The sequence below is a fragment of the Acanthaster planci genome, linkage group LG02, assembly GCF_054643075.1.
Source record: "Acanthaster planci isolate LZ-2023a linkage group LG02, COTS_SCS, whole genome shotgun sequence".
NCBI lineage: Eukaryota > Metazoa > Echinodermata > Asteroidea > Valvatida > Acanthasteridae > Acanthaster > Acanthaster planci.
Window position 1 is genome coordinate 24,816,496 of NC_141778.1, and position 27,902 is coordinate 24,844,397.

The following is a 27,902-nucleotide window of genomic DNA, read 5'->3' on the forward strand; positions in this document are numbered from 1 at the left end:
TCAGGCAGAGGGCTTTTTCTTTTGTGAGGGCATTGCAGGGTGTGGAAATCAGAACAATAGGCTGGAATGCATAGTCAGTGCACTGTGCTGTGCAGTGTAAAGCATGCAGTACACAGGCCATGTACAGCATGAATGACTTGTCTTTTTGGTACATGTACACAGTAATGCTAACATAGCAGCCCTGTTTTTGCAGTGCATTTTAGAAGTGAAGCTCTTCCTCAGTCTCCCTTGATTTTGATATCTTTCCAGAGAGATGTTATTGTCACTATCTTCAACATTCAGATTTTGACAATCTGGCTGACAGACAGGGTGCTTTAGTGAAGGTTGACACAGAGCTTCTATCAAAGTCCCCTTAAGGTTAGTGTTCTTCCTTCAAACTCTATGCTAGAATCTACAGAATGGGGAGAGTGGGGAGCTCTTCAGATTTTGTGAAAACTCTCAATGAGGCTCAACATCACCATTTATTCTGTGGTAGAATCGTGAGGGCTTTTGATATAAGGTGCCTCAACACCTCATTTTATAATTTCAGCTTGTAAGAGTGGCTGTCAGTCATGACAAAGGCATGGTTTACAAAGATGAAAAAATGGGAGCCTTAAATTGTTAAAGTTTTTGTTAGAGAAGACTTGTAAAAAAATCATGGTTTCCCACAGATTTGGCAATGGACCAGCAAGGAAGCAACAAAAAATAGAAAGTCCGGCGTTTTCAAAGGTTTGTTCATCCTTAGATACTGATTGTATTCTCTTCACAGGTGGTGATACATGCTTGAACGCTGCTGCCATACAAAGCAACATCAGACAACCTGAGACCTGCTGCATTCCCATATAGTCTGAATAGGGCATCATTGGGTGAGTTCTTTCCACTAGTGTAACCTCATTCCATCCAAACTGAACAGAGCATGCTGACATCTATGGACATTTTGTCCAAAACTTCCATGTACTGTCATGTGGAAAAATAATTGGCAGCAAGTGGATAACTCATTTCAGATGAATACAGCATGGAAATCAAATCTAACATCTTATCAATTTGAAAAACCTGAACCATAGCAGATACTTCAAGAATTGCATTTTGACTGAAATTGTCAAAAGATTGTTCTTATCGATAAAGAAGGGTTTTACTTGGATCAAGGCATCAAAATGATGGGCCCCCTGACTTCTGCAGCATTTATGCAATGCTTGTTACATTTAGTTGGAGGCCAAAACTAATAGAGTAGTCCTTCACAGTCATCAGTTCAGCATGCTCAGTTTTGATGGAGCTGGGTACACTCATCTTTACAGATTTCAAATTGTTTATAAGACCTCTGTACACTGTAGGAGGAGCGTGGATATTGGCAATAAACAGGATACCAAAGGTAACTAAGGAATAGAAAAAATAGAGCAGGCTTTTAATTTCATGGCCATGTTGACTGAGAATTAAATAGAAATTAAATAGAAATAGGAATTTGTAATTTTACAGAAGGGATTTGTTTTGGCTCTTGACTCTGAAATGGCGCTGTCACATCAAATGATCCAAAATAACGGTGTAGTAATAAAACCATTGATAGGCAAAAACATGTAGAACAGTTGCCTTTTGAGGATTGAAGAATCAATAAAAATTGCAGCAGGTAAAATTAAAATCTAAACTGGAAATTGGTTTCGTTACAAATTGTGTGCAATATGTTGTACATCTACAGTACAATCAGGTAGAATGAGATCCAGTTGGGGCTGTTACTCTCGAAATGACAAAAATCTTTGGATAACTTTGGCTCTTCCGGTACCACCACACACTGTTTTCAAACTATCGAGCACTATGCTTAATGCTTTAGCAAGACTGAATAAAACAAACCATAAAAAGTGCCTGTAAATAATGCCAGAGGCATAATACCTCTCACAATGACTATAGTTAAGATTGTGTGAAGTAATATTAGGAATCCTTGTAGCAATGAGAAAATTGCAGTGCTTTCCTGGTGTTTGGCAGCTAGGGATAGTCACTTTCTTCACTTCCTTCTCTTCCTAAAATACCTGAATCAAATCTTCTGCTTTTCTCTTTCAAATCTTTGTATTGTAATTTCATTATGGCCCCTTGTTTTATAATTCATGGTAGAGAACTATAAAAAGTGGCTGCTTTTGAATCGCTGACTTTCTAGAAAGTGAAACTTTTTGTACATTTATGTGTTCACATCAGAGTTGTCAAGCAATTTTTATTTCAAACCCAAAAAGCTGGATCAAATAGATGGCAAATTTAATTTGGGGAATGAGTCCTTAGTCATGTTGAAGGCTAATTTACTGAACAGTCCTCAGTTGTCATTGCATGAAAGATACTTTCATTGTCATCTTTGAATATGCTGAAAATGTTGCTCAAAAACTGAGTTGTTAGAACGTGAGTGATGAAATCATACATGTATAATACATGTAGTGGCCATGCCAATGCGTGATATAAAGCCTGTTTCTCTGTTATGGTCTGAGAAGTGAGAAGCCTGTTTCTCTGTTAAAGTCTGAAAAGTGAAGCACAAAAATTGGCTGAAGAATTAACATCTCGAGTTACGTGTATGTTACTTTTCCCAGCTGTGCTTCATTGTGTTTACATTGTCATATTTCCTTGCTAATTTTCTATTCAAACCGTGCATGGTTTCACGTGATGAACACTGACCATACTTACATGTAATTAATCCTGAGATTTCACTTATTGCCATGTGACTATTGCAGATTTCTATTCATATCATTATAAGGAAAGTGTTTTCAAACGAAAATTATAGCAAACATTTCAAGGTATCTTTTCCCCCTTTTTTCTGGAGGTCTTTTTCTTGCGTGTAGAGTATCTCACTGAGTAAATGTTTCTTTGTTCAGTCATTCTTTTGAAAATATGTAACATTTTTCCACAAAACTTGGACAGTTTAGAGTGTCTATTTCACAAAATCCTAGAAGGGCTTTGGAGAATGAAAAATTGCTATTTTAACTGTTCAATTCATCGAAAATGAATAATAATAATAATGTTATAATGATAGTGTTATGGTTTGGGGTCATAAAGCTACTGAGTTTATTAGACACGGACATATACATGGACATGTATGTGACTTCAAACAACATACATGTATACTGCCTATTTTCAACAACTTTTCAATGTCATTATGAATGTGCATGAATTTTACTGTCCAGGTTTCATTGAAAAATGTCACGTGCTGTGTACATGTATCAACATTGGAATGGATAGATCATGAGGAGAATTCATTTCAAATAGCTGGAGACTGGAGGACATTAACATTTGGATAAATATTTAAACACAAATGCTGACTGGGAAGATTCCATTGCCATTTCTTTTTTTGGGGGGGAGGGATTGAGGAAGTTATTGCCAAATCGGACTCCTGCTATTTGAAGTGAATTCTTGAGCGTGATGAGATTGATGGCTATAATCAATAATTATTTGAACACCACCCATGCTCTGTGATGGAATAGGAGTTAACTGGTGTATTTCAAGGTGTACCACATTCAGGTACACATTTTGGAATTGGCAGTGTATTTTCACTGCCAAAAATGGCAGTGAAAATACTCCTTTTGTACACACCCATTGTCCTCAATGTTCTAGAATCTTTTGTATAAGAACAAACTCATGACCAAAAACTGATTCAGAATATAACATTTTGCCAACAATCTCTGGCTTAGTTTTCTTCATGCTTTACCGATAGTACTTGTTTTAAACATTTAACCCCAATAGTCCTTAAGCCTCCAATACTGAATTGGAGGATTCAGGACTGTTATGGTTAATGTTTTCAGCAAGGTGCTATACATGTAATATTTATTATTTTATTTGAATGAGCAAAATGAACCCTCCAATTTTGTGGCGACCTATTTCAGCATTTTACTTCGTCAGAAAAGTATTTAGTTTTCTGACAAAGAGTTTAATCAAAACTGTTTGCTTAGTTTGCTGGAAAAAACACTTTCTGCAATGGTACACATGATGTGCTTTTTAAAATCATGACCCTGCATGCAATGAATTTTGTTAGAATGACTTCGCTCACTCATGAATACTCTTCTTCATCTTCATCAACAATTTAGAGTCAAGTGTTGCTGAAAGGTGCATGTGATTCAACACACAAAAATTGTCCAAGCTGTTCTGTACAAGTGATGGTGCTGTTGCCTTAATGTAAATCAAAGAAGACACTTCATTTTGCAGGCCTTCATGTTCAAATTTGGCACCCTTAATTTTCTCTTACCAAAACATTTCTGAGAAAAGGTTGTTCACTGGCTCCTTTGCCATTCACTGATACAACAATTGCCAAAGAAACAAATTTACGATGCAAAATTCCAGCAATTTAAGGTTCAGTACATGGAATGATATCACAGTTTCGGTAATGAACATGGAAATTTACATCAGCATGCAACCAAAGAGGCCCTAAAGTACGGATTAAAAATAGCAAAACAAAAAAATGAAAATTAAATGAAACTCGGGTGCATTTTCAGGGGTTGAAGTAAGAAATTGTTACATAGCCATTTACATTTCATTTACTACATTTTTCATTGTTTTATTATGCATGCTTATTTGACGTGTTTTCAAACACTTGCGTAAGATTTTCATGGTTACAAAATGGTCGATTGTAGTTTTCCACTTTTTTTTTTACGTTTCTTACTGTAGTTGGAAGAGAAGTCAAGATGCTCACACCTTCCTCTACAGCAAATTGGTTATAATCCCTCATAGTAATGACATTTTATCAATTTCTCTATACGTAACACCTGTAAGCCTAGCAAAGGAAACCATATTTCAAAGTCTGATTCTGTCAGGTAGTGTGATTATGGCAAGTGGTGATGGCCCACTACTGTGAAGCTGAGAGCAGTTTCCACACAGACTTCGGTAATGGAGAGAGCAGCTCCCTTACACAATTGTGACTGTAACAAGTTCAAAAATATTAAAGCCGGATTTGGACAAACTGGGCAGAGAATTGTTTCACATGTACCTGGGTTGCTTCTCCAGCTCCAAATGGCTAGGCCCAGGTCCTTATGAGATTACGGGAGAGAAGCTAACCACAGATGTACCCAATTCCATGCCACTGCCGAGGTGTTCAAGTACATCAGTGATGAGGGGTTAGTCTGGAGGACTTAAGTTCTTGTGACGAGGGTCATAGAATGAAGCCTGAATGCTGACTCTCACCATCGCCACCTTCAGTGTTACTTTTTGCATATTGAGGACTTGGCCATCTGTGTCTCTCTTCAGTCAGCAGTGGAGACCTTGATGGTTCATCAGTGACTTATCGCCACCCAGTAGCACATGGAAAACTATAATAGTTCAACCCAGTGACGCTTCTCCATCTATAAAGAGCTGCACACTTCACATACATGTATCTCCAGCGAGTAGCAATGTAACTGTCACATTTCCTCATTATGCCACCTTCATCGGCAGCTAATGTTTGACAGTTCATCACCATGATGTCTCTCCACCAATTAGCAGATGCAGACCTAGGATAATTCCTCAGTGTCTCTCCAAGTAGCAGATGGAGACCTAGGACAATTCCTCAATGCCTCTCCACCAAGTGGCAGATGGAGACTTGTAACAGTTGATCACGTCTCTTCATTCAGCACCAAACAGCAACATTACCTTCTCACAGTGGAAATGGACAATTCATCACAATGTCTCTCCACCGAGTAGCGGAGAAATGAGACTATGAGCGTCTCCATCCAGTGGCAAGTGGAAACTTGTAACAGTTCATGAGTATGATGACACATTGCCTGATGGGGAAATGGAGAATTGCAGAACCTCGTCACAAAGGAGATGGCTGTGGTAACTAAACAACATGACATGGTTTCCTTTTCAAAGGCTTGCAGGAAAAGGTTTTTTTGCCCCAAAGAAACTCAGCCGTGTAAGAAGTGACAAATATTGAAAGCTCTACACACTTACATAGAATGTACTGGATCTCTGGAATGGCCTCACATCAGGGTGTCAGTTGGGAACCAGACCTGACTGGCAGATACAGTGTACATGTATGTGTGTCTCACTACATTTAGTATATTTGGTAGCTGCATTTCATTTGTTTTTATATAATGTATGATTTTGTACTTTAAATTCGAGCTAAAAAGAAAATTGTTAATGAACACTCAGTGTGAAATAGAAGGGGATTGAAATCGTATATTGATGTAGTACAGTTGTTTCCTTGTGACTGGTACTTTGTGGCATATTCTTGCAACATCAGATGGAACTTGGCATATAAAAACTGCCAAATTCATAGCACTTTTTCTCTGGCATAAATTCATCTTTGATAATTCCTAAAAATGCTGTGGAATATCTTGTTGAAGTGAAAGGAACATCATTTTGAAGACAATTCATTTACAGTTTGTCTCATCAGTTCCATCTTGCATATTTTTCCAAGAAGATGCTGCACTTTTTTGTTTTTATTTTTTGAGGGGGATTGCCCTCATAGACAAAGAACTTTTAGCCTGTCTGTCGGTGCAGACAGCATTGAAAACACAAGAAAAAGGGGAAAAATCAGGTTTTTATCAACTTAAGCACAAACGTTAACATTTGTTTGTGACATGTAATTTCTAATTGTAGGTTTGACTGAACAAAGTAACACGACATACTTGTTCAACATACGGTATCATTTGACAAAGAAATCTATGTACACATGGCAGTAGGAGAAAGTCTCTCATACTCTAAACTTGCTGAAATAATGGAACTTCTGAAGGCAAGTTCTTATTGAATTGTTCTTGCCAGCTTGGACTTTAATGCATACCAGAGAAACAAGTTAAGTATAGCAACTACAGCAACTCATTTCCAGATCAGTGCTTCAAGTTTGAGTTACTCATTTACATCACTCGCTGTCTTAAATGTATGATTTGCTTGAAGGAATCTTAGGAGCAGACAAATTGCAAAGGACCAGTGGTGAATAATAATTTCACACACTGCAAGTTGTAGTTTGCTGACAGTGAACCAACCCTTTGTGAGCACATTAACTGTACATGCACACTTATTGCTCATTGAATAATTACCACCTCATTGGTGGAAAAGGAAGAGTCTGATTGGATTTTACAAGTCACATGGTGCCCACGCAGAGAAAATGCATTTCACTAGAAATTTTTCTTGTATATTCCACTCCATGAACATCTGAATGAACATGCGACATATGGCCTCAAAGGAATAACATTTCCTTGTAAAAAGAATCAGCCATTTCTCTACACCATTGGCTAAAGGGGCCCTAGAGTCCTCCCCCCTTAACTAGACCCCCAATTGGTTAAAACATTTATTGTTCTTAATGACGTGCCCCCTAGCTGGTACTTGGGCCTTCTTGATTGCCCAAAGCTGGTGATGGGGCTGAATTTCTCCTTTATCCTCAGAGCTCATACTGCAATCTTCACTTTTCTCATCTGTGGATCTATCCACATGCAGTATATCTGCCTCAGGCATACAGCGTATCCTCATATCTGCTCATTTCCTAATCTTTACTCTGTCAAACACTGCAGAACATTTTCTCTTACTGGTAAATATTGTATTGCTGTAAAAGTTTGAGTAGAAATCCATTGCCCCAACTGGATCAAACTACTCCTGTGTGGACTTCAACAGTTTTATGCTCATTCTTAAAGTTTCCTTTTATCAGCATCTTTAAGGAAGGATGTCGTACATTATACATTGTATCAAAGCGATAAATCAGGAATATCAGCATCTTTAAGGAAGGATATCGTACATTATACATTGTATTAAAGCGATAAATCAGGAATATCAGCATCTTTAAGGAAGGATATCGTACATTATACATTGTATCAAAGCGATAAATCGGGAAGGCAGGGTACAGGATAACTAGTATACGGCTGCAAAAACACCGTGAAACCTTCATATTAAATAATGCAAAAACCATATGGCAGAAGTCATGTAAAAACCAGCGAGGAAAAATGTATCTCCGATATTGATGAATTTGGCCCTGCTTGCAGAAATGGCTAAACTTTCAAGGGTGTACGTGTCCATAATGAATACTTAGAGATAATTGTCATGCAATGCTTGAACAGTTGTTTCCTCTTCATTGCTTGAAAGGATACTGTCTGTCAGTTATTAGGAGGGAGGTTACATCTACATTGGGCTCCTTCCCCATACCAGAATGCTAGATCTGCATGGCCAATCAAGTCATTTCTCAACTCAACTCTCCTGACAAAATCCTGTACCCTGCCAAGAAGCAAATGTAATGTACTCTTCCTGATATGTTTCCGTTCTTTTTCCCCCCTCAAGCTAACTTGTCACAATGACAACTGACAGCACCTCGGCAATCTTCTGACAGCGTGGGCTTCTGATGACAACCCCATCACTGATGCCTCAAGTTGATGTCAACCCTTTGGAACTCTCCTCTTTAAGACTGGCTGCAAACATCTAAGAAAACTGCAAATCCATGGCATTGAAATGACACCATGCATGCATTTATGTTTGACAAATGCATCTCTTGAGAATAACTGATGGTAGAAAAATTGTTGTCTGGTAGAAAGTCTCCATTTATTACTTGTCACCAGTCAACAGGTTCTCCTGTTTCGGAATACGTCGAGAATTGAAATGGCCAAAGATTTGTGAAACTATCAATACTACTAGTACATTACAGTTCAGTAAAGACTAAAGCAAATGATGATGCCATGGATTTGCCGTACTTTTTGACGCAACAAAATGAAACCAGGCACATGTTACTTCATGATTGAAATAAAGTAAAAATGATTGAATTGTTGAGTTGAAGAGTGCACATGGATAAACTCAGGAGCATTCACTCTTGGTTGATTTTTACCTAAGAGATGGTGGTCTCTTTTACCTTTTGGACCCAAGGAAATACACTGTATTTGAATGACTGAGTTTAGAAAGACACATTGAAAGAAAGGACATGTGCCTGGTTCATTAGTTTTTAAGTTACTTTAATTAAATTTATACTTTGTATAAACAGTATTCAGTTTTTTTGATCTACACTAGCACATCACGTACATGTAAACATACATGTACATTTGATTTCTAACTTTTGTAAATCAGTGATGACATTGACAAATTGTGTTTACATGTAATTTGACATTATTTGATTCTACAACTGGACTTTATCGCGTTTGCTAAAAATGGTTTATGGCAAAACAAAGAGAGGTATTAACCTACTACATTGTCACTTTGGCAAGATAACAGTCTAAGAATGTGATAGCAAGTTTAGAAGTTCAAAGCTTTCCTTCATCTAAAAAAGACTATTACCAGTCAACTTACACCTTGCCAAAAATGGTATTTTACTGCTGGTTGAAGTAATTTGTAAGTTATTTAAACAAAAAGGAATATGAAGTTGAATAGATGACCAGTTGAGCAAAGTATTACTGCAGTTGTGTGATGTGCTAGTGTAGATCTGTATCAAGTGTGACAGTAAAAAGACGTTTGTTGTTTGGTGTGGGTGATGTTGCCTGCTGTCCATTTCACATTTTTGCTGCAAAAACAGTTTGTTTTTTGAAAGGGTAGGATTTCTTTTCCCGTAGCATTTGAACAATGTTCCTTGCAATTGATGGTACCATATTTCAGAACTTTGATGCCTTTTGTTAACCGTCTCTATCATTGCTTGTAAAAAATAGTCTTTATTTAATCGAATTCAAGTTTTTGTGCATTATTTGTTGGAATGGACAGCAGGCCTGTGTTAGATATTGGTTTTTAGACACACTATCCCTAGAAATAAGTTACATATTTATCAAAGATCGTAAAGTGCTACAAAGGGGAACAAAGACTTACTTTATTACAAACTTTTTGGAGCCATTCCCGAACACAAATTGGCGTATTTGTACAAAGTACTTGTGTTGTGGGCAAAACTGGAATTTCCATAGATGAGTAGGAAAAAGACAATTTCTGTAGCGCCCTCATAAGCCAGTCTGAAAGCAGGTTCTAAACACTCAGTTCAGTTGTGTAGATTTCAAGCAGCCTGACAGTGAAATAAAAAAAGTTGAAGAAACAATTGCATTGTTTTTTTTTATTTGAACTTGAACTTGACCTTCACTTTGAACTTGACATTGAACTTAAACTTGAGCGACCAAAAAAAAAGCACCCTAGCGCATACAAGTCCCCCCTGGTGTGGGCCACGTGTCCCCGCCCACAGACACCAACAGGTCCAGTGAGTTGCCCACTGCATAAACTCGCAATCAGTTGTTCTTGATGTGTACAAACTCTCTTGATCTTAAATGCCTAAGTTGACTGCAACATAAATAAGAATCCCATCAACTCCAACAATTGGTTCACTTTTCCACGCAGCAGATGGCAATGTATTTCCACAACTCCAACGATAGCAAAGAAAGGAAAGTTCTCACGACCTAACTCGTAATTGCTTCCATTTGATATTTCAGTTGTTCACAGTGAAATCATGGTCACGATCCTTTAAATGAAATGTTCACCAATTTGTCAAATTTGGTTTGTTTTTCTGAGACAAATTTTACGTCTTCTGATTCCAAGTCAGTTTTCTTAGTCCCTTATTGTGTGTAACCATCACTAGTTAACTCTACAAACTGCCGATTGTTTACGTTACAGATCCACAGTCAGTTTGACTGTTTTTTTTCCTGTACACTTTCTCACCCTCTGTCTGAGGTCAAACTATCCCCTGAGGGCTTCCAATTCCTGTTCCAATGTAATAGAGTGCAATTTGATTTGTGAGTTCAAAAAAGTTTTCCGATATCAGATTTGTTGGAAAAAGGAATAAAGCTCTTGGCAAAGTAAAAAACTGCACCTTTCGTTTGGGTTTTCAAGGACCAAATGTATCGTAACTTTATATCGTAAGTTGATAAATATTGCATCAATTTGTTGTTTTAATTGGCACCATTTCAACTAAAAAAGGTCACCACAATACTTTCCTCAGCACTATTTAATTTCTATCCATTTCTTTATCAATAAATTTTCAGCCCTGCATTTGAGAAAGTCCAGTTTTGAAGCAACTTCCAAGAAAGAGTTTTAGAAGGACTTAAGTGTTTTTCAACTTATTACCTTTGCTCGCTCTGTGTTCCAAGGATAAACACTTTTGAAGCAACTTTTCAGAAATGTTTTGAAATGTAACCACCTGAGCTCATTTAGGGTTTTAGTAGAGTAAAACTCAACTCAGACGAAACATTATTGTGTTAAGTTCTCAGCAATGTGTTCTACTAACTATTTTATTCAAGTGGCTTTGGAAATACATTGTAATTAACAAACCACAAGCACATATCCAAGCAAGTGGATACTTTTATGAATAAAATATGTTTCAGCAAAAAAAATACAGTCATTGTGACCTTATTTCGCTTGTTACATGTACGTGCAAGTAAACCAACTATTGGCAAGCTTCTGCCCATGGATTCTATTTAACTAACAAGTTCCTGACTTCCGTTGCTTTTCTGGAAATAGTCAATGTCCAACTTTCAATAACTCCTGTGTGCTGCTTGTTTTAAGTGCAGCCAACTTTTTCAGATATCCACATAGGTTCTTGAAGACTAAAAGAGCTGAATTAAGGACAGTAATCAAAGTGCAGACATTTCCATTTAAATTGTATTCCTTTTTTTAAGCAGTACATTTTGCCTGCTATGCCCTGGTGTGTCGTACCTTCTGAGCAACCATGCTGCTCAGTGACTTGGTGGACAATGTGGTAGCAATCTGCCTGTCGGTATTCATAGAAACTGTGGCGTCCAATGACACGGGGTTAGCCTGTCTCGTACTCCATGCTAAATTTAATTGAAGTTTTCATTAATTCATGCACTTTACGATTACATCCTCATGTGTTGCTCTCATACACCCTTACAATCTCATGGCAGTTTGGTGTACACTGGTCTACATAATCAGAGATATTGCACATGCTCACATGCTGACTTGAACAGGGCCCAGGAAAAACCGTACTTTAAACAAATGCATATCACTTCACTGACTCCGTGCCTGAACGAATTTAGCTTTTAAAAAGCATATGATTTGACCAAGAGCGTGATACATCATAACAGTTTACCAAAAAATGGATTGTTGATTGCATGTTGTGGCAAACTTGCTAACTGTAGATTTCATGATGTCAAGAGTGATTCAGGCTACTGTGCACCTCAAAATGGGTTACCGTGAAGAAAAAAAACATGTTGCAACGTAACATGTCAACATCCCCGCACTAAGTGATACTCCCACATTATAAGGATTAACAGTTTGACTGGGGCAATTCTCTCAGCATAGCATGATGCATTTGTACATATTCAGAGGGACAAACATGATCCACACGTCATATGCAAGAAGGCATTAGCGCACCATAACGTAACTTCAGTGGCTGTCATCAAGATGCCACACAGTGCAATCTTCACTGCCTTGCACATCTGTTGTTCCTGAAATTAGTCATATTTCACCTCAAAATGTGCATTAAAGTGGCAAACAACTGCCAACCAAAATGTTGGTTTTTTGAATTGCACTATCTGCCTGCACATGTCTGCTCTTAGGCAGACATTTCAGTCCAACAGGAACCACCATTTCTAAGACTAATGACACTTGAGTCAGTGCGGCATTTGCATGAGTTTCGTGTTCCTTCCATTTGAGGGGGTTGAGGAAAGGACTTCAGTTAGCAAGTTCACCAAAACAGCTTCGACATGCATTAAAAAACAAGAGAAAGAACTTTGGCCAAGTATCTAATGGATTTTCCTGGGCCCTGCTTCAAGTTCACACAATACCACTATCAATGATGCCTTTGACTTTATTTCTACTTGCTTAATTAATCCATATATTACATGAAGACCAAAAGCCAGGTTCAAACAGTTCTGACCACCATGTTAGCCACTGCTAAGTTTATTTGTTGGAAACTGTGACTAAAACATGAATTCAGCCAAGGAGATTTATGCTACTCCAGTAGTCCCTATGATTCGCTTACTTGTTTCGATAAATATCTTTATCTTCCAATGATTATTCCACATCAAGCACACACTATTACTTTGTCACCGGAAACAACTTCAACTTATCAAATTTGTTACCATTTCAGCCCCACCTTACTGTGTGCATTTATCACTTCACTTGGATTTGTCCTGCCTCAGACATTGGCAAGCAATGCATTGTATACAGAGGAAGCAAGATGCATTTATTGCTTTCACTTTTTCTGCACTGTAGGATTTCATTTAAGTGACAGAGTTGTTAAAAAGTATCACTCGCTGCAATTTTACTCAATACATTGCTTGCTTTTTTTATAAGCAGAAAAACCTGTCTGATCAGAAATATGATCTGCGGAAAAAATACATTCACAAAAGAAATGCTAACTTTAACTTTTGTCCTGTATCATGTTTCATCGTAGACAAAATATGCCAATGTACAAAGAAGAAAAAAAGACTAGCAGCCCTACATAAGGTCCACTATCTCTGAAGTTAGATTTACATGTACAGTCCAACCTTATTAATAAGAGCACTGTTTATACAAGATACTGCTTTTTACAAGGACAATTTCAGGTCCCAATCCTTTATTTTTCATTGTTTTCATGCCTGATAATACAAGGTTCCTGTTATAACAAGGTAAGTGACCAAGTCTGAAGGACCTCTATTTATTCCTATCCATTGTGAGGCACTTTTTGAGCTGACCATATTACAAACTGACAACCATAAATTACTGGCTTACTGACAGTGCGGTTTCCAGACCATTGACCATGAACACTTGGAGGAATATCTCCAAGGAAGATTGCATCAGTTTTCAGAGTTTGAGACAAACCTAGTTCATTTCTTCAAACTATTTTGAAAGATATCTTTGAGATTGACAAATGTGACCTGCATGGAGCATGATAGTCTTCAGTCCAAGGCAATACCTCTTGCTTTATTATGTTTCAGTTGGTTTTTCAGTGGGGCAAATATGGAAGTCAATACATGTACAAACTTGCTGCATGTAGATGTAGAGAAGGTCCAACCAAGTTTCAGTAATTTCACTCGTACCTTGTTTCTCCAAAATGCATGCAGTTGTAAACACAGTACAAAGACATGTACATACTTCAAACTGAGTGAAATCTTTGACTCCTAAAATTCCAATACTTTTTCAAGTCTGGAATGGAATTCCTGGCAGAGGAGTGAGAACAGTTAACCAAGAGATTTGACTCTGGCTATTTGAAAATACTTCCATTTCAGGACATGAGTTAGGAGCAAGGACTTCTTAAAATTTACTTTCCATAAGCCACATTTACATTGGTCACCGATGTGGACTTAGCCACACAATGTGAACTCATCCCTAGAATGTTTTATGAACATTAGCCTTTGACAAAAGTACCATACATGAGAATTCATTCTTTAAGAAGTGGTTCTACTGTCCCCAATCCACTGACATATTTTTCAGGTTTGAGCAACTTTTTTTTTGGTGGTGGTGGTGGTGAGGGCAAAGTTTGTTCCATTTGGATATACTACAGAGGTAGGCATTCACCATCAACAGCAAAGCAAGACCAACTGTCTTCAGAGGTTTAAAGCTGGATCAGAATACTAGAAATACACTTTTAAAACAACAATTTATTTGAATTAGAATCTGGTCATTTAGACAGTCCAGTTGCTAAACTATGAATTTCAATGTACATGTACATGCAAGGGGGAACAGATTTTTGTCCAGGTAACTTGTTGATATTAGGATTATAATGGTACACTTGATCAAGGCATTGGCAATCCTTCCATTCATAAAGAGGAAAATATCAGCATACAAAGCCAGGCAAGTCAGATGAATGAATTCTTATTCATGCCTGGGATGAAGTTGACAAGATTTAGCTGATAATCGGCAAAGACTGGAAGTTGATGTGAGGAGTTTCTGAAGGTGAAGGTGTAACTATATAATGGATCCAAGGGGAAGTCAACTGCAGAAGACAGACTTCCTCACAGTATCATTTCTAGGGACATGATCTCCATGGACAAGGCTCTGGAGTTTTATTGATAACATGGATTGATGAAACACCCAGTACCTGTCACTCGCTGACAGGATAAACGATGTCACCTTTCATAAGAGCATCCATACATGTGATGTACATGCTGTGTAAACCAGCACAAGTTGATTGTACATATTTGGTAAAAGCAGGCATCATATGACTATACAGCAAACAAGTGTTGTTTGTTGTAACAACAGTCAAACAAAATGAACTTTTGTCTCTCTCTACCCGACCTTCAGTGGGTGTCTGTGAAGATTGTGCCGGCTAGATGCCTGTAGATTCTGGCAAGAATGGAGCTAGCAAACCCTAGTCCCTGACACAAAGCTCATGTGTCAAGATGCTTCATCAACCAAGCCATTTTGGCCGTCTTCACTACCAGCAGTGGAATTTTTCAACCTATCCATACAAGCCTCTCTCCATCACATAACCTTTTTACCTCATAAAAGAGAACTTTTGTTGCAGTATCTGCAATTTGCTTCTATCATGTTCTCTGATTAGTATCAATTTTTTAACAGGTCAATGCCTTGATCAAGTGTACTGGTATTGCCGTAGACTGAAGTCTATTTGTGCACTCCTGTCTTTGTCTATACAGCCAGTGTACCACTCCTAGCCATGAGATGTACCTTGGGTTTATCAAGCAACACATGAGGATGTCTACACAGTTCATGAATTAATACAAGAAACTTCAATTAAACTTACCATGGACCTTGTAGCTGGGACTGGCTCCCCGTGTCGATGCCACAGTTTCTGTTTAGAATACTGAGAGGCAGATTGGCAATCCAATCTACCAGACCATTCACTCCTCTGATTGAGGGCAACACACACCATTTCCAATTTGTCCTGATTCCATTTCTTTGCTTGTTGCTATACAGTACCGGTAGTTCCCTTCCCTGTTTTTAGGGGACGAGGAAATGGTTGAGATACAAGTTAAATTTTCCTGAATCAAATGAGTTGATTCTGAGAGAGCTTTTTCATTCTGGAATCAATCCAGTTCATTTCTGCCCTTGCTAGCTAGGATGTCATTCAGCAAGGATGGAATTCTGTTGTACAGAGCTTGAGCTTTGAACATTGTCTATTCATTTGAGAGAGAATAACATCAGATGACAGACTTGCATTTCTCTGGTTCTCTAGTCAACACATTGCATGCTGTAGCTCCTAGCATGTGTATCTGTACAGTAGTTTTCCAAAACATTGAAATTCCTTCTTTTTTGGACAAACTCTGAGCCAGTGTGTGTTTCCTTTTTTGCCTGGAGTGAATGGTCTGGATGCATCGTCCACCCAGCAATCTAACAGCATGGTTCTCCCCCTTGACACACCAGGGACTTCTCCACAGAACTTGTTAAGGAGTTTGGCTTTCATTTCTTGTTTCTTCTTGCCATGCTACAAGCACTTCAACAATGCAAAATTAGTCAACTGACTGCAATTGAATTTATCTTTCTCCAATTTCAACTTTGAGAGATTTTAAAGCTATTTTGTTTCTAAAATGTTTGACAAAAAGGGTTGAAATGAAGGTTACATGTACTTCTTGTAGTTGCTTCAAAAACAAAACTGAGTCAAACACAAAAACCAGACTGAAATACTTCTTTTATCAGAGTGACATCAAAATTTCTGAATTTGGCTTATTACATCAACAGTAAAATGGCGGTTTGGGTTTATGAAAAGTTTGCTCTCTCATCTCCCCCAAAATGCTAATTATGTTGCTCATCAAAAAATGTTATTTGTACTTTTTTATTTAGTTTTGGTCAAGAACTTTTTGTCACAAAATTGCTAAAAAGCACCCCTCCCCCAAGGGATGATTTCCTTCTCATATTTTTCTTTCCTTTTTTTCATTATACCGGTAGCTCAGGTGCAGTTGATCACTTACTGAATTTTATTTCATTTGCTGCTAAGCGTTCATTTTTCTTATAATTCTTTGTTCGAAAGAACTGACTGTGGACTGAGTAGGCACAACAAAAGACAGAAGATTGTTGAGTTATACCATGGAAGATACCCACAACAGGAGACTGAGAAAACTGCCTTAGAATCATCCAACATTAAAAATGTCTAAGAGAAAGTGAACAAAAGTGACCATTTGTAAACATTTCACTTTGCTGGATCCAAACCATGATCAACTGGAATTTCTGAATTATCGATGGAGCAATTTTGAGTAGGTGTGAAAAACAGTTCCTTTGATTTGCAATGTTTAGAGTCATGGATACATGCATCTGCTTGTCAGAAAAGATAAACCGATTGTCAAAGTTGACAGGATCCTTACCATGTTGCTGCCAACCCCAGCATTTAATGATCTGAGAGTTGTAACACATCTTGAACAAACCGATCACAAGTTATGCAGCAGGGCAACTCACCGGAACCTGTCGGTGCCTGTGGACGGGGAACACGCAGCCCACACCAGGGGGGACTTGTATGCGCTAGGGTGCTTCGAGAGATTTGAGTTTGCCTGTTGGTGAAGGAAAGGTATAGTGTAACGTTAACAGTGGCTTCAAGATGTATAATCAGCACCCAGCACACACACAAATAATTCTGTAAAAACATAAACTGGATCCAATGGAGATAAAATAGCAATTAACACAAACTTAAAATTCAGTTATACATCATAAATGAACATGAATATTATTGGAAGATTTCGAAAGACATAAAAACCTGATCAAGTGACATGCAATAATCTTCTTGTTAATGGAGTTGGACTTTTTATGCAAATGTTAATGCTTTCAAAATTAGATATGTTTTTTTCTTTGCTTTTTTAAAAAGAGCATTCAACTGAAGAGGACTGGTCTTTACCACACACCTAAATTTGATGGAGTTGGACGTGAATGGAGATTGTGACTGTTGAAAAGAAATTCACTGAAGTTTGTGGACACAGCATTTTCCATTATTAACCACTCAGTAAAAAGAAGTGTAGCTCTGAACTGACTCAAGAGCAATAACTTTAATTAGCTTCCTTTAAGCTAAATTTACTTGCACCTCAGTGGTTCATGTACAGTACTGTACAGTATGTTTTGAAGGAATAAACTACATCTTCTCAAGGTCTGATGCTGCTCACACTATTAATGAATACTAAGCATACGTAATCAGAACAAACTATTAAATGATGTGATTTGGATGTGTGCCAGTGCTGATTATACTCAAGATGCTGGGCACGAGATTGGTAAACATTGAATGTTTGAGGAATTTGTCAATTTTCAAATGATGTGGTTTTGGTGAATTTTTGAGGAAACTCAGAAACACCTCATGGGTGCATCAAATACACGTACGTCCAACTCTAAACCAGAGAAACGTTTGAAAATCATCAACAGAGTAACAACCATGTAGAAATATCAGGTTTTTATACTTGAAGAGAATGCCCATGAAGAAGCAATGTGCAACTCCACAGTCTGACACCAAGAATGAAAAGCGTTTTTTCTCCAGAGACAGTTTGTACACTGTGGTGACTGTTGACCATTGATAACAAAGTGTTGTTTACCAATCTAGTACCCAGTCCCCCAACAGGCATACTACCAGGCAAATGTACTCATTGAGAGTAATGAATACCATTCAGGTAACCAGCCCCCATAAGAATGCTGCAGGGTTTTAAGGATTAGTGTCAAAATAATAATTTGGAGTTTTTTCAGCTTACATGTATTTCCTTGCAGCAGTATGTGTAAGTAGTCAGACTTTTTAGTTTAAAATTGTTTAAATTTTCAGAAGAGTTTTGGGTATTTTCTGAATACTTTTATGTGCATTTCAGTTATTCTATACATTACCAAATGTTCTCTCTAGCAACTGAAAATTAAACTTATTAAAAACATCTTCACTTTTACCGACAAGTAAATATCAAATTTCAACAAATTTCAATTTTTTTGAGATCAGATATTCTGTAGGGGGGCTGGTTAAATGCTTTCCAATTGCACACTGTCAATGTCATGACACATTCTGTGCCTTGGATAATTAAAACATATCCAGAGTCCTTCATTTTACAAGTAGAAGTGTCCAGCATTGTTCATGTGCTGAGGTTGTCCACAAGTCCCCCAAATGGTAACTTCAAGTTTGGATCCAAAGATGTGGCACTGAGGGGACAGGGTTGGAAGTCAAATGGATCCAGAAAAGTCACTTTCTGAAACTCAGTTCCAGTGACCTGCTCTGAGATTGCAATCCATGTAGAATTCTAGATGTCTGACGCAATGGGTTCCTGGCATCTTATTACAGCAGTCAACAGTGGCGTACTGATCCTTCATGAAAGGAAAGCGGTGTACATACTGTACATGTACACTGCTTGATGTCAAACGCCATTTCCAATTATCCCAAGTCACAGGCTTCCTTCATACGGTCTTGTACCAGCAGTCATGCAGTGATGAAAGGTACAATGTAAACGCAAATTGGCTGATGAACATGTACTGTACATGTACATGTACATGTAGCACATGTGCATCTTCAACAGAATCCAATATTGAAATGAAAACTTTGACAAGTCCTTGTGTCTTGGACAGAGCAAAGGGCTTTGGACAGAGCAAAGGGCTTTGAAAGTGACTGACCAGTCCAACGGCAGGAAATTAACAGCAAACTTAATACATGCATTCATCTGTCCTTCTGGAGTAATGAGTTCCATGCTGTGTGACTGGCTGTCTCCTATGAGTTCCATTAGACTGTCTCCTATGAGTTCCATTAGACTGTCTCCTGTAAGTTCCATTAGACTGTCTCCTATGAGTTCCATTAGACTGTCTCCTATGAGTTCCATTAGACTGTCTCCTATGAGTTCCATTAGACTGTCTCCTATGAGTTCCATTAGACTGTCTCCTATGAGTTCCATTAGACTGTCTCCTATGAGTTCCATTAGACTGTCTCCTATGAGTTCCATTAGACTGTCTCCTATGAGTTCCATTAGACTGTCTCCTGTAAGTTCCATTAGAGGAGTCATTTCACCGAGGCTGTCTTCCTTTGGAGGATATGTTCCACTGACTGAGTGAATTGGGGAACCTGGATGCAGTCCATATTCACCAAGTCCTCTCTCATGATGACTGATCCATGATACTGACTGCAGTGCCTGGGGCTTAGTACAGCAACATCCAGTGGGTTTTCCAGGGTGTACTTCCATGCAGCTTTCTGGGTTGGTTTGATGATCTGAGGGCAGCTGTCTTCCTTGACAGGGAATCTGCAGGAAAGATGTAAGGAAAGAGATTAAACGTACACTTCAGTGTATCAGGGCCCATTGATCAAACCACACTCTTATACTGCACAGCAATTTTCAGAAATATACTGGCAGTTCCTTTTTCACAACAGCTTCCAGTCCCAAATGGTCACATTTCCAATCTACATGTACATGTATAACCAAATGTAGATTTGTTTTAAAAACCGGCCACTCAGGAGATCTGTAGCACATACATGTATACATGTACTGACATTCCAAGGTAAGTTTCACAATATGATTAAAATCTTCATAAATATATTAAACTGCAATGCTTGGTTATACACGTATATGACAGATGCAGACACATTCTTTTGAGTGACCCACGTACATGTATACATCATGTATGATTTTGTCTTTGTTACAACAAATATTCATTTCAACCTTGGCTCTTTGACCAACCATCTACATGTACATGTACTTATGCAAATATTGAGGCAGATCACAGACAACAGTGAGGAATTAATTAAGCCCAACAAGATGTAGTCTAAAATAGGGATAATCACAAGCAACTCAATGTGGATCCACACTAGGGAATACCAAATCCTTGAGGCTGACAGTGCAACTCAATGTGGATCCACACAAGGGGATACCAAATCCTTGAGGCTGACAGTGCAACTCAATGTGGATCCACACTAGGGGACACCAAATCCTTGAGGCTGACAGTGCAACTCAATGTGGATCCACACAAGGGGATACCAAATCCTTGAGGCTGACAGTGCAACTCAATGTGGATCCACACTAGGGGATACCAAATCCTTGAGGCTGACAGTGCAACTCAATGTGGATCCACACTAGGGAATACCAAATCCTTGAGGCTGACAGTGCAACTCAATGTGGATCCACACTAGGGAAAGTCAAATCCCAGGCTGAGGCTGACAGTGCAACTCAATGTGGATCCACACAAGGGGATACCAAATCCTTGAGGCTGACAGTGCAACTCAATGTGGATCCACACTAGGGGATACCAAATCCTTGAGGCTGACAGTGCAACTCAATGTGGATCCACACAAGGGGATACCAAATCCTTGAGGCTGACAGTGCAACTCAATGTGGATCCACACTAGGGTATACCAAATCCTTGAGGCAAAGCTGTTTGTGCGTAACATTATCATATCTGAATATAATTTGCCATGTATCCTACCTGCTAAAGGTGCCCTCCAATTGAATTGGTTTGTCCCTTAACCTTGTTCCACAAGCAGGTGCTAGCCAATGAAGACAGTGAATGCTGGCACCAAGTAATGCCAGCCCAATGCCAGGGGTATGATGCCATCCTTCAAGGTCAGGTTGACCTAAAAACTTGTGATGATGTAGCAGGAATTCCTTGACATCCAAGCAGACAGCATGGTGACATGGAGAGGTGCGTGGTGTACTATGATGGTGAGCTTGGAGGTCAGATCACAAGCCAATACTCAAAGCTGGTAGTAAACTCCAGTATCTGTGAAGAGAACCAACAAAAAAAACAGGACATGGTTTATCATGCATGTACAAGTACATGAACTTTCACATCAACGTTTCAATACACGATGCCCCAAATTAGAAACCAGCAACAAATACCAGTAAATTTCCAATGTATGTATTTCAAATGTTTTAAAAGGGGTAGAAGATATCGGTAGCAGACACAAATGACACTAAATACCAGAAGAATGTCAACACACATACACCGTACATGTATCTACACTGTACATGTACATGTACATACACTGAACATATATCTACACTGTACATGTACGTGCATGTACTTATCAATCATTGCATTGATATGAGTTCCCTGTAAGATGAACAAATGCACTTTGGACTATTTACATTTAAATGATTTGAAATTGATAATACATTAGGAAGTGTCAAAGAGGATTTTGAGTCACTTTCACAGCAAATCATTCACAATGAATTGCAATAAAATTCAGATGCCATACAAGTACCGGTGTGAATTTAGCAGTACATGTACATCTATGTGCATGCACATTCAGTTTTACAATAATTCATATCACAAATTAAATGTACAAATCCTGAAAAAACCTTGTTTGCATTATGGGCAATTTTTTTGTCAAATAAATGCTTTGAATGAAGAGTAAATTTCTAAGACATGATCGTGCCATTCTGGAAGCCTCTCATGGTTAGCTCAAGTCAATTGATATAATAGAATGCAACTTAATATTTATCAGTGCATTGAAAAATGAAGTTCAATGACACATAGTACACTGAGTTCATTCTGTAGTATTTTGGAATTGTGGCAAAAAGGAATGCTTTTTCAAACGGATACAAAATGTACACACCAAACATGTACATGTATGTCCCGTGCTTGTACCAGTATAACATTTTGAAAATGATCATACATTGTACCCCTCATGTTATTTTGTGGAAAAATTTGCCCCATTACTTATAACCAACTAAACCAAATATCTGGGGATAAAGACAACCAATTTGCCAACAAACTACAGTATTAAGTTATGCACCAAGAAAGAAATTGAAGGATTTGAAACAGCAAGTCATTCACAGGTTGAACCAAACCGCTTGCTAGGACTGACACCAGAAGGGCATAGTCAACCAGTCAGCAAAGATCAAGCCCTCAAAATGGTTAATGTCAACTTTTTCTTATACATGTACATGTATAAACCACGCAATTGCCAATCACAGCCTAGATGGTCAAAAATTCCAATCAATTTCTCATCAATCACATCCCACGCCTTTCCCTTTAAAGCTAAATGTACAAGTAGGCACCCGTTCATGTACTTGCGCACAATCTGTTCACGATCCATTATGCCATGAGTCAATAAAGGCACAGCAGCAACACACAGTAAACTTCAGTATTTGGTGACTCTGCAGATTCAAAAATCTCCTCAACGAGGCAGTTAACCACGGTACATGTACATCATTGTGTGTTCATCTCTCAAGACAAAGTGCTTTTGAGATCATGCTGATGTTTATTATTTCAAGAAAGGAAGAGACATGTACATGTAACATGTCTATACCGGTATGCATGCCAAGAATTCACCTTCATCACAAGAGCAGTGACTGCATCTGACTGTGTTCAAAACTAAGTAAAAATTGATTTCAGTGTCAACATTTGCACAAACCATGGAAACTACAGAAACTGCAGGACTACTTGTACAAGTCACCTTCACTTCTAAGGATGAGAATGAAGAACGTGACCTCAGAACAACACTATTCCAGATTTTTGTAAACAGGTTTTTACCACACTGGCAATTCTTTTGATATTTTTCCTGAATCCACCGATGCTTTTCACCTTACGGTGTGTTACCAGCATCCGACCGACCACCAAAGTATTCATGGTTTCTCTCATCCTGTCCGATCTTGGTACAATTAGTCTCTTTCTATTGGGGGAATTATTTCTTGGTTCTTGGCTGCTGGGTGATTTTCTCTGTGTGGCAACTGCTGTTCTCATATTAGTGCATGTATTTGAGTGGTACTTCACTTCTTCTACTGACAGTTGATGGTTACGTTGCTATTTCCTATCCTCTGCGGTACCCTTCCCTGATGACTGAGTTCAGATCCAAGATCACTGTATGCACTACATGGGCTTTGATATTCTTGATCTTTATTCTGTTATACGGGATTCAGGGTAGAGCTACCGTTTTACAGGAAGGCCCTTACATGTACCAACTGTGTCTGGGACTACAAGATGACTGACGCATATACAGGTATCTTCTTGTTACACCTGCTGCTATAATGCTGACTACCATATTCATTCTGTATGCACACATCATCCTAATAGCTCGCAATCAAGCCCGACGTATTGCTGCTGAAAACCAAGCAGGTAATGGCCAAGGTGGACGGAGACTAAACACCAGACCAACCACCACTATCATCATCATAACAGGGACTCTGATCATCACCTGGATTCCTACAGTGGTCATACCTGGGATCTCTCTTACACTCAATCGGGAGACCAACATGTACATTGTATGATAGGTTTGGCCCATGCCCTGGTGCTCTCAAATGGCTGGCTGAATGTTACAGAACAAGGATCTTCGCCAGGAGTTACGTACACGCACATGTATGTTCTTTACTCTCTGAATAGCACAGGTTTGAACGGCACCAATGTTTGACCCAAAGATTCTTACATTACCACTATTCGAGTACTTCTTACGAGTCTGAGCATCTTGAAACACTCTGAACTCAATCTCAAAGTGATGTAGCCGTCAGCTAATTGTTACGATTAATTCTTGTGAATATGATTTGCATTTCAAATTTTAGATTTCACGCACAAGTATACAGGTACATGTTTACACGTACAATGTAAACTGCTTTGCTTCGATGTACAATGGTAAGTGATATTTTGGTGGGATATGCTTGTAAATCCTTTCGCATCAGTATAGTATATTAACCCAGGGCTGCCGGTGTACATGGGATTGTATGGGGTGGTGCATGACAGGGGCACATACATGTACAGTACATGTAGCCATGTACATGTACCAGTTCTGTCCCCTGTGACTTTGGCTCATCTCTCAGGCCACAAGATGTTACATACAAACATTTTAGCTTCTTTTTTTTTCAAGCACCCCCCAAATTTTGTTCTTGTGACATGTGTGAAGTGATAGAGAACTTCACAGAATGTACAGTGCGTTAATGACCATAAAAGACCAGCATTGACTACACACAGTTTGGCTCCAACAAAGACCACTGGGTACATGTATATAATTCTAGAAAAATATTTTGATGTCATCACTTTCAAGGTGACTGTCCAATAGTTGCAGACGATATTTGCAAATGTCAAATTTACCAATATATGTACTTGATTTTACTAGAAATCATCCAGTAAACCTACTGGCTGGAATGTGTGATATAAACATCGAGGGGACATACATGTAATGCTCACTTTCCTGTTTGATTTTTTTTCCTTCAATATTTATTAAAATTTCAAATTCACAGTATACATGTACATGTACTGTATGGAGAACAGAAAAAAATCCATATCTTGCATGCTAGATCCAAAAATTGTATCCAACAAACGACCAAAATTTTCCTGGCTTTTCTCACCCAGCCTGATCTTTGCACTGGTACACGGTGTACTATAGAGCTCTCTCAAGTTAATCTTGAAGAGCAGAAGATTATTATATTGCCATTTCCTATCTTCTGTGCTACTCTTCACTGATGTCAGATCAAAGATTGTCATACATGGCAAACTCTACACTGTACAGTACATGTATATGTACATGGGCTGGACTGGTACCCGGTACATGTACAGAACATATATGTAGGCCTACTGTACATGTACATTATGTACATGTACATTGTACCGGTATACATTTACTGCTTTCTTCATCTTTATGCATGAGTTTTATGACCCTGCAACTTACTGATTCTTCACTGATGTACCAAATGACTGGAGCTAATTGTTGCATTCCTTGTTGCAGTTATCATGTATGAACTGTGCACACATTGCCCTACATGTACATGTACTTTTAAGCCTGACACATACATGTACATGTAGCTGGCCAGGGTGAGCAGAGAATAATATAAGACCAGCAACCATCATCGTTATAACTGGGACTCCAGACAATGCAGGCGCAGCTTGGTATCCACCACTGAATCCAAAAAGTAGATGTGCATATATTGCACTACATAAAATGTGTCATCAGGGCATTGTTATTTACTACGTGGAGTTCAATTTCACCATTGAAATGACACCCACATGTACATGTAATTCGTCTAAATCCATCAGCCTTGTCCCTAGATCTACAAATTTGAAGGCCCCACTTGACAGTGCATTTGTTGTAATGGAAATAAAGAAACTTTGATCTCTTCTTGTATCTTTTTTAATTTCATTTCTTTAAAATGTTGGTGCTTTTTGGGTTATTTAAAGAATAAACCATGATGAATAGGAGGAACGTGGCCTGAAAACTAATGTAAAATGGCACAAAATCTACCCAAAATCCACCCAATAAAAACCACTGGCCATCTGTTTCCATCATACATGTAGTCCAATCGGATTGCATAAATTCAGTCACTTGACTTCTATTTCAGCCAACATGAAAAAAATGTGACTTCACCATCAGATTTAAATCCACAAACATCGAGAAGGTTAAACGATGATCTCCAAAGAAACTGTTTTAAATCTCATGTAAGCACAGCATGCTAGGAAAGTTTAATTGGGTTCAATGTGATGTGCATGTAAGTCATGTAATTTGCTAAGTTTTACAGTCAAGTTTTGCACCATTATCAGGACCCATCATTATGCCTCACCGGCAGCACATCGGTCAGTTCGGGACTTAAAAATCACTTTCGCATCATTAGAATGCACTGAAACTTACAAATGTACACTGTTTCACCACAAGAACTGGATTGAAAAACACATACATGTATATATGTACATGTACATGTAGCACTACGACCCTTGAAAATGGCATCATCACTTCTAAGTCACACGGAGTCCTAGTACATGTAGCATGGAGTTCTCAGACATATAAGTCGGAGTATACATGTACATGTAGGTCCCCAGAGCATGACATTATTAAAGAACACAAGGCTGTTCATTACTTTTTATTCGCATCCTGTTCCAATAATAGTGGAAACAAAGTCCACTTTGTAGGTGTGGTGCTTCTGGCACACATATTGTTCGCCTGTCCACTAGTACACACGCACACACACAAGGCTTCATCACACGAGATACAAAGTCACTGCTAAAATAGCAGTTCAGATAACGAGTTTATTGCTGTCTACAGTGCAGTTCCTTGACCAAACAGATCCCAACTATAGTTGATTGTCCGGTTCTGCAAAATCGAAGAAATACTCTTCATTTTCTTAAAGAAGGAATCACCAAAGACTTGGTTCATAGTTCTGTTAGACAGGTTACTTGAAGGTCTTTTAGGAAAATTACCATATTTTACTGAGGGAGCCACCGCAGTGACCCATGATCAAGTGGCCACAACTGTTTTTCCCTCATCGCATTTCGCAACAACTCTGCATGTACGTGCTATGTTGCATATGTTGCACTTTTACAAATGTACACAATCGTCATGATGAAATTTTATCAAACGAATGACTGTGCTGTAATCGGAAATTAACTGATTTCTCACAATGAATATACTACGACAGTATTTTCAAAATGTGAAAGTTTTGGATACAAAATTCACTACAAGGTTTTTGTCCAGTTCCGTGAACAAGTTTTAGATTCGATTACATTACAATGTGGGCGCTTCCTGTGAGTGTGGTGCATGTCCTTCTGTGTTGGAAAAACAAGACCTACATGTACCATACAGACATGACAGAGTGTCGAGGTTTGTGGAACCGGCAAATGTTTGCGGAACGGAAAACTACCAACTACCAAAAACATCACTAGCATTCATCTTTCAAATGACTGCCCAACATTGTTATGTCCGTGTATACAGTACATACCGGTAACTGGATGATTTCCAGGTATTTCGGGATGAACAGGTGGAAGGAGTTCCCGTAGGGTGTTACAGACGCCACTTGACACCCCGTGCACAAACCCTATGAGACAGGTAACATGATTTGTCAGTATACGACTTGGTATTTCCCTTCCTCCTACATGTAAATTGAACTTTTCTGGACAAGGTTTTTGCTTTGTGATGGCTTAGCATAGGTCACTGTAGGGAATAATTACTGGCATCCATGAAAGAAAGTTTTTAAGGCACCAGTCGTGCTTACGTATTTCGTGTCAACAAGTATCAACACTCATAAGTAGCTTCAACAAAGTGTCAACAACATGTACATCCTGTAGGCCCTAGGCCGACTTTACTAGGTAGTATGACACCCAGGTGACGGAAAGTTTCTGTTTCCCAAACAACCCTCTTTTTAGGGCGTATTTCCGTTTTATTTGTGGACAGCAGTAACTTGCTGTCAATGTTACCGATAATGAAGGAAAAATAATATTCAAACATTCATTACTTTGATTGAAAACTCTACCTTTTCGTCTCACGTTCCTGGTGGTCAACACTCGTCCGTCCCGCCATTGCGTTTTCTGTC

General features: G+C 38.6%; 2 long non-coding RNA genes across 2 annotated transcripts; one reads left to right on the forward strand and one right to left on the reverse strand.

The window, feature by feature from the left end:
* The first annotated feature begins 69 nt into the window (after positions 1-69).
* LOC147800055 (uncharacterized) lies at positions 70-9,860 on the forward strand. Its single transcript, XR_015424379.1, has 3 exons — positions 70-357; positions 749-845; positions 8,179-9,860. It is a non-coding gene; the product is annotated as an uncharacterized LOC147800055 (long non-coding RNA).
* On the reverse strand, positions 9,648-27,902 carry LOC147800056 (uncharacterized). The gene is made up of 4 exons (XR_015424380.1): positions 27,843-27,902; positions 27,312-27,407; positions 21,097-21,390; positions 9,648-19,919 (listed from the first exon to the last, which is right to left on the reverse strand). It is a non-coding gene; the product is annotated as an uncharacterized LOC147800056 (long non-coding RNA).